A 6,838-nucleotide genomic window follows, 5' to 3' on the forward strand; every position below is an offset into this window, starting at 1 on the left:
TTGGATGACGGTGTTCTGTCGGATCAGCATACCTCGTCGGATCAGCATATCCGTATGCTGACCTGACAGCTGCCTCTATCGGGCTAGCATACGTAGTCAGAATAGCATTCCTACGTTACGGCGATCCCATAAATGATAATAATACACTGCAATTAGGCTAAACACAGATGCATATTAAAAACACTAGAGCTACCAAAGAAGCATATGTATAGTTAGTTTTAACACGAGCATGCTGTTCTGACGGCTGATTGTAACATCGGTATGCTGTTTTGATGGCTGAAATGGGCACCCACAGCACATTGTTGCCTTAGTTTACTCGTCAAGAAAAAATAAGGCCAACTATAGAGCCACATTAAAACTTCAGAGGACAATATGCCAACGCGCTCCCACAAACGATTTGCATGAATTTCTGTATTTTTAGATGATTTAAGTCTTCGCGTCTCATTCCGTTGTGTTCATTTTGCTGACTGCTGCATTCAGGTGTAGGCTAATGTGCACAGGGTCGTCATACGAAAACTTTTTTATATATCAAAACAAACTGTTGTCAATAAATCAAACAAAAACCATATGCAGGCGCGGATGACAGTTTCCTCACCAAACTGAGGCTGAATGCACATTATAATGACTTGCACACGAACTGCCCACTAGGTGACACAATTGTCATTTTTAATTAGTGTAAAAGGCAACATTATAATCAAACAACAAAATATTGGCTCCAGCGATACCCATTATGTATGATAGTTGTCTACATGACAGAAAATTGTCTAGATTTAATTGAACAGATTTTGCAGGCTGTGAGAGAATTTGCCAGTTGGAACACCATTGCTTAATTTTGAAAGAAACATTTGAGAAGACTCGAAAACAATGAGCTTTATTGTTGAATTCAAAATGAAAACCGATACAGGAGGACTATGAAACATATTTTATGTACAAACTACAATACACGTTGCCAGTTTGCTAAATGTACAAAAACATCAAGTGACAAAAACTACTAAACCTACGTCTCTAAAGATTCCAAACTACGATGGCTGTAGCAAGTCAGCAATTTAAGTTGCATTTTTTACACTTAAAAACGTTATTCTGCACATTCAGCATGTGTCCACTGCAGACAGAATTCACATTGCACCTTAAAATAAGAAGAAAAAACACACATTAGTGAAGCCCCAAAATTGTTTTTGAATAAGTGTAGTACAACAGCATCTAACTGCCACTGTGCCATAATAATAACGCACAGTGATCCACGACGCTAACTGCAGAACAAAACTTACTCTCTGAATAAAATACTTTCACTAATTACAAAACGAAGTAAAATGCAGTTCTAAATAATCAGTTATTGCATACTTTTACTTACTTGCCAGCCGAGGTATGCTGCTCCGACGAGTTCGACAGCGTGATGATGTAATTGCTACGCATGCGCAGATGTGTGAGGTATGCTAATTCGACGGGTATGCTGGTTTGTCAGAACACCGGCATAAAATAGAAGGAAAAAAAAAGAGAAGAGGCTAACCTGCTACTTACGTTTTCATTATGGTATGTTACAAAATACTGTACTGTATTTAAGTCAGTAAATCCTATAGTTTTGTCCTCTTTTGATCGTGTTACGATCATTACAATCTTAAACAATGCATGCCATCATGAGTGGCGTTGTATAAGAAGTAGAAAAGAAAATGTTAGACCATCCATTTTTCTTTAGTAATTAGTGCCTGGTACCACCAAAGGTATATCGTGAATAATAGAAAACATTGAATACCTAAGAGCACTGTGTTTGGCAGTCCAATGCCATAGTTATTGACGTAAGAATTGAATTCATTTTGGTTACAAGACAACCATACACCATGACTTGCAGCTGTTGAAATAAACATGTTTGCCCAAAATAATTGTTTTACTAATGTGAGAAACATGGTTGATCTTGTCATTTTTCCATAACAACAGATAGACAATTAAAAAGCTGAGCGCTAACCTTGGGTTTTGTTTTTATTACCAGGCAACAAAGATGACAAAGGACCCAGAATGCACCTGATGACACCACAACAGAAGTGTCAAAAACACCACGAGAAGCAGAAGATGAAGGAGTGGAAAAAATATTGATATCGCGCTATTGGCCCATGCAATATGCATATAACAGACATGCAATAAGTTTCATATGGAATTTTTTGCTTTTATCTGAATTTGACCAGTCAGCCACTTGCTAAAATGTGCACCACCATCCACTAGTTGAACATTATTGAAGTCATTACAATTAAATAACTCTGAATACATTTTACTGCATGAGAAATATAATTTGTTCATTAGATAATAAAATCATCATCAGTCATTTCTTTAGATCCATATTAAATATTGCAATATCTATTGCTATATTCAGCAAAATCGCGTATTGCATGATTTTCCAATTTTGTGCAGCCCTAATTCCTGATGTTTTTGAGCCAGCTGATGAGACCAATTTGACTTATTCATTAAAATGTCTGTAGGAAGAGTCAGAACGTGAAGCTTGAGCTTGACAGCAGAGAAATCAAGAGCTCCTGAAGAATGACAACATTAACATTGGACTATCATAATTTGAAGTTCGAATAGTTGTAATGGCCTGTTTTGCAGCATACCAAATCAAACATTTTTAAAATATTTTTTCTCCTGTAAGTTGTCGACACCTTTACTGAACTTATTTAAATGTGTCTTGCAAACAGTATCATTGACAATTAGAAAAATAAAAAGTGTCACACACACTGTATTCGGAACAACCTGTAAACAATAACCAAAATACTATTGCAGGTACAGTGCCAATGCAGTACATGACACATTTATGGTTTCAAGATTAAAGTGCGGAAGTGCACACACTGCACATTTGCCCATCATTGACCAAGAAGACCTCAGAGTACTGTACTCACGATGATGTATTGAGAATGCAAGACCCAAGAGGTTCCACAGATGAAAATATATTACACATTGTATTTGTAATTGACACTTAATGATGCATTATCGATCAACAAACAGCAAACTGTACATTTTGTTTTTAAATCAAATGAATCGTCCTCAGTTACAGTGCATCTTTGCAGTTTTTATTTCAAGTTTTACACACAGTAGGCATGGTAGACTGCTATTGTGGAGCCATCCATCGCCGTCCCATCCATCTCAGCTGTACTCTCTATCCTTAGACATCGTATTGATGACTGTGACCCGGATATAGAAACGATGCGCAATCTGGATTGGTTTACCTGGTAAATTGGAAACAAACAAAAGCTCAAGGTTATTAATTGTAAAACGTGAAACAATCATATCCATCCATCTTCATGTAGTTATGGGAAAACAATGTGACCATCCATGTTTCTACAGTTTCTTGTTCATGTTAAATGTCTAGTACAACTAAGGGTAACCACTTCATAACCTCTGCAGCTATAATGTGATGGTCTTTTGAGGGAGAACAGTCAGAAGACCTTTGCAATAATCAAGTCTACTGGAAATAAAAGCATGAGTCAGGTTCTTCTGGTATGGAGCATGCAACCCTTCTGTCGAAGTCTTTTAGGTGGTAAAAGGCTGCTTTAGTGATTTGTTTGAGATGGCATTTATGTGCACAAGTATACAGGTAATGACAACAAAATTAACTCGTGAATTGAATTCAAGAGCTGATATCTCGTAATTTTCCACGATTTTCTAATCAATATCACTAACGTACTTAAAAATCAGTAACTATGGCATTGGGTTAACAGTGCTTTTGGACATTCCATGTTTTTTCTGTCTGTTAGTTACACGATATACATTTGGTGGCACTAGGCACTAAAAATGCATAAGAAAATAACGAAAGGGGGTGGCGATTTTTTTTTCTTCATCATAACTATGCACATCCATTGCCAATGTCGTGTATGTAACTATTACATACAATTTTGATTGTCTTGGAAGCCTGTGTGTGATAGTGGCCAAGTTAAAAGATGCTACTTTTATGCTACTTACCGTTATGAAAATGTTGAAAGTAGTCTTCGATTCGGAAGTTAGCGTCCCCCCCAACGGTCATCCAGCGGTCCCATGAGGGCTAAAACTTGTCTTCCGCTAAGCAGGAAAGCAGTTGGGAGCTGCTTCACCCCGTAATATAACAAAACTTTTGTTAAGTAAATAAAAGTCAGCAGAAATGCAGATAAAATACAAACAGGAAAGCACCGAGTGCTAGTAAACAAAAAAACAAAACAAAAATCGAAGAAGCGCCCATGATGCAACGCGGCGTGACGACACGTTGTCAAAGTTCTGCCTGATTGGATATTAAACAGCCAATCAGGATTTGCTCTCCTGTCCGACTCCTGATTGGTTAAGAATTGTGGCACAAATATTACGCCTCGACCCTTGCATCGCAAGCGTAAATCAAAGTTTCGTACGTGTTGAGGAGAGACGTAGCAAGCGTGCGCGAGGACTGTTTTGTACGCACGAAACACATTTTGTACATACGAAACACATTTTTGGTACGTACGAAACACATTTTGTACGTACGAAACACATTTTTGGTACGTACGAAACACATTTTGTACGTACGAAACACATTTTGTTACGCACAGAATTGTGGCACAAATATTACGCCTCGACCCTTGCATCGCAAGCGTAAATCAAAGTTTCGTACGTGTTGAGGAGAGACGTAGCAAGCGTGCGCGAGGACTGTTTTGTACGCACGAAACACATTTTGTACATACGAAACACATTTTTGGTACGTACGAAACACATTTTGTACGTACGAAACACATTTTTGGTACGTACGAAACACATTTTGTACGTACGAAACACATTTTGTTACGCACGGAATTGTGGCACAAATCTAACGCCATAGTAGGGCGCCGACCGTCAACGCCGTGCTCGCGACACGGCGCGCGCGCGCACACCGAGTGACAACATGCAACAGTGGAGACAGTTAGCAGAACAGTAAGAGCTAGCGCGGAGGCACCAAGATGGCGGACGAGTAAAGCCTAATTTATGCCTCCACGTTTGCTCTCGCGTCGATGAGCGCCGTCGATCACATGATCGACGCGAGCCATGAATTTTAAGTGCTGCGTCGCTCGTGGCCGGCCGACGTGCACACGTCGCCAATCCTTGGACGCACGTCGATGGCGGGGCGTCGCTCGCTTTTGATTGGTCCGTTCGATGGCGTTTTTTCTTTTTTTTCTCTCTCTCTCTCCCCGCCCCCCGCCCAGATAGTTTCCGTGAAGGCAACTGGCGGCGCAAATCGACTTCCCTGCTCGGAGACCACGGCTGTGCATGTGGATATGTGCCTGGGACGAGAGGCGGAAAACAACAATAACAAAAAATAAAAATAAAAAACTGTGTTCGCTAAGCGCACGGCTGTTGTGTTTTGGCGAGTTTACGGCCGACACCGGTGCAAATTGGCAATAATTAATTGCCACGGTGATGAACTTACTCTCCCCCCGGCTTTGTTTCGTGTTTCTGAATTAAATTTAACTTCCTGAATCCGTCATAAAATGCAGAGGAATCGCCACTCTGTGGCGGCCCAGCCATAGTGACAGCGGGACTTGGTGTGAAACTCCAGCAGACACCGATGTGTATTGCGCACAAGTCGGAAGGCAAACGCACGAGCGGAGCTCCAACGTGACGCCTCGACGCGAGCCTCTCGCAGAAGCATACTGAGGCCTTAAGTTACGCTTTGAGTAGCTCCGGTTTTGGACTGTAACTTTTGTGATCAAAACTTGTTATATTCCACCTGTAACTCAAGATGAACGTTAAAGAGCGGGTTAAACCTGCAACAAAGAAGCCTCTGGTGCTTTTGACTTCGAAATCGCCGCAAAAATTATCGAAGTTGAGTGAACATGACTACTGTGCAATGGAGGTGGCTGCTGAGACAAAACGCGGCCGCGAAGATGACTCCGCTCCTTCAACTCCAAGTAAGACACCGAAGGATAAAAAAACCAAGCCAAATGACGAGGATGATGGCCAAATTTCAAATAATGCCATTTTTGATGCAATAATGGAGCTGACAAAACGTGTGACTAGAGTGGAGACACAACTTGATGACATTCGAGAACAGAACAAACAGAATACAGCTATGATTACCAACTTGACAAAGGCTGTTCAGTTTAATGCTGAGGAGTTAGAAGAAACTAAAAAGAAAGTGCTGGAAATGGAAAAGATAAACGAAAGGGTGGTGAAACAGAATGAAGAACTTCAAGAAAAACTCAAAAGTTTTGAACGTTACAACATGAGATGCTGCCTACGGGTGAAGGGTCTTCAAGAGAAGAGAGAAGAAAATCTGAGAGCCACTGTCGTTGAACTATTGCAGAAGATTGTTCCGGAATATGGATCGAAGATGGAGAACGCTGTGGATGTGGTGCACAGGCTCGGGAAATGGGAGAAAAATCGCAACAGACAAGTTGTTATCCGGTTTTCACAAAGGCATGTGAAAGAAGAAGTGTGGAGAAGAACCAAGGACTCGCCGACATGTAAAGAGGAGAGGATCAACTTTGCAGAAATGATGCTGCGTGAAGATCTGGAGGCACGTCTGCGGTTATGGCCGGTGGTTGATCAAGCCAGGCGGGCTGGGAAGAAGGCTTTCTTCCGTGGCCCTCATACATATGTTGATGGAGTGCGGATAAAGGAAAGTGGATAAATTTAGAAGTGGTTAGAACTTTGAACTGGTGGAGATTTTTTTGAGTGGTCCAGGAGCTATGAAGATCATTGTTGGTAACTCGGTTACAACAGTGTAAATTTTGTTATATTGTGTGTGGTTATATTGTGTTTTGTTTTGTTTTTCCTATTCAGGGGTGAGTTTGTAGTTCATGTTTAAGGCTACTCTTTTATTTGGTTCTTTAAATGTTAGGGGCTTGAAGGAAATTATTAAAAGAAAAGCATTGTTTTT

General features: G+C 40.5%; 2 long non-coding RNA genes across 2 annotated transcripts; one reads left to right on the top strand and one right to left on the bottom strand.

Moving 5' to 3' along the window:
* Window positions 1–1,471: 1,471 nt before the first annotated feature.
* Window positions 1,472–2,367, top strand: LOC144021415 (uncharacterized). Its single transcript, XR_013284135.1, has 2 exons — window positions 1,472–1,530; window positions 1,985–2,367. It is a non-coding gene; the product is annotated as an uncharacterized LOC144021415 (long non-coding RNA).
* Window positions 2,368–2,914: 547 nt separating this feature from the next.
* LOC144021413 (uncharacterized) lies at window positions 2,915–4,165 on the bottom strand. Its single transcript, XR_013284133.1, has 2 exons — window positions 3,943–4,165; window positions 2,915–3,209 (listed from the first exon to the last, which is right to left on the bottom strand). It is a non-coding gene; the product is annotated as an uncharacterized LOC144021413 (long non-coding RNA).
* Window positions 4,166–6,838: the final 2,673 nt, after the last annotated feature.

The sequence above is a fragment of the Festucalex cinctus genome, chromosome 6, assembly GCF_051991245.1.
Source record: "Festucalex cinctus isolate MCC-2025b chromosome 6, RoL_Fcin_1.0, whole genome shotgun sequence".
In the NCBI taxonomy this organism is placed as follows: Eukaryota; Metazoa; Chordata; class Actinopteri; order Syngnathiformes; family Syngnathidae; genus Festucalex; species Festucalex cinctus.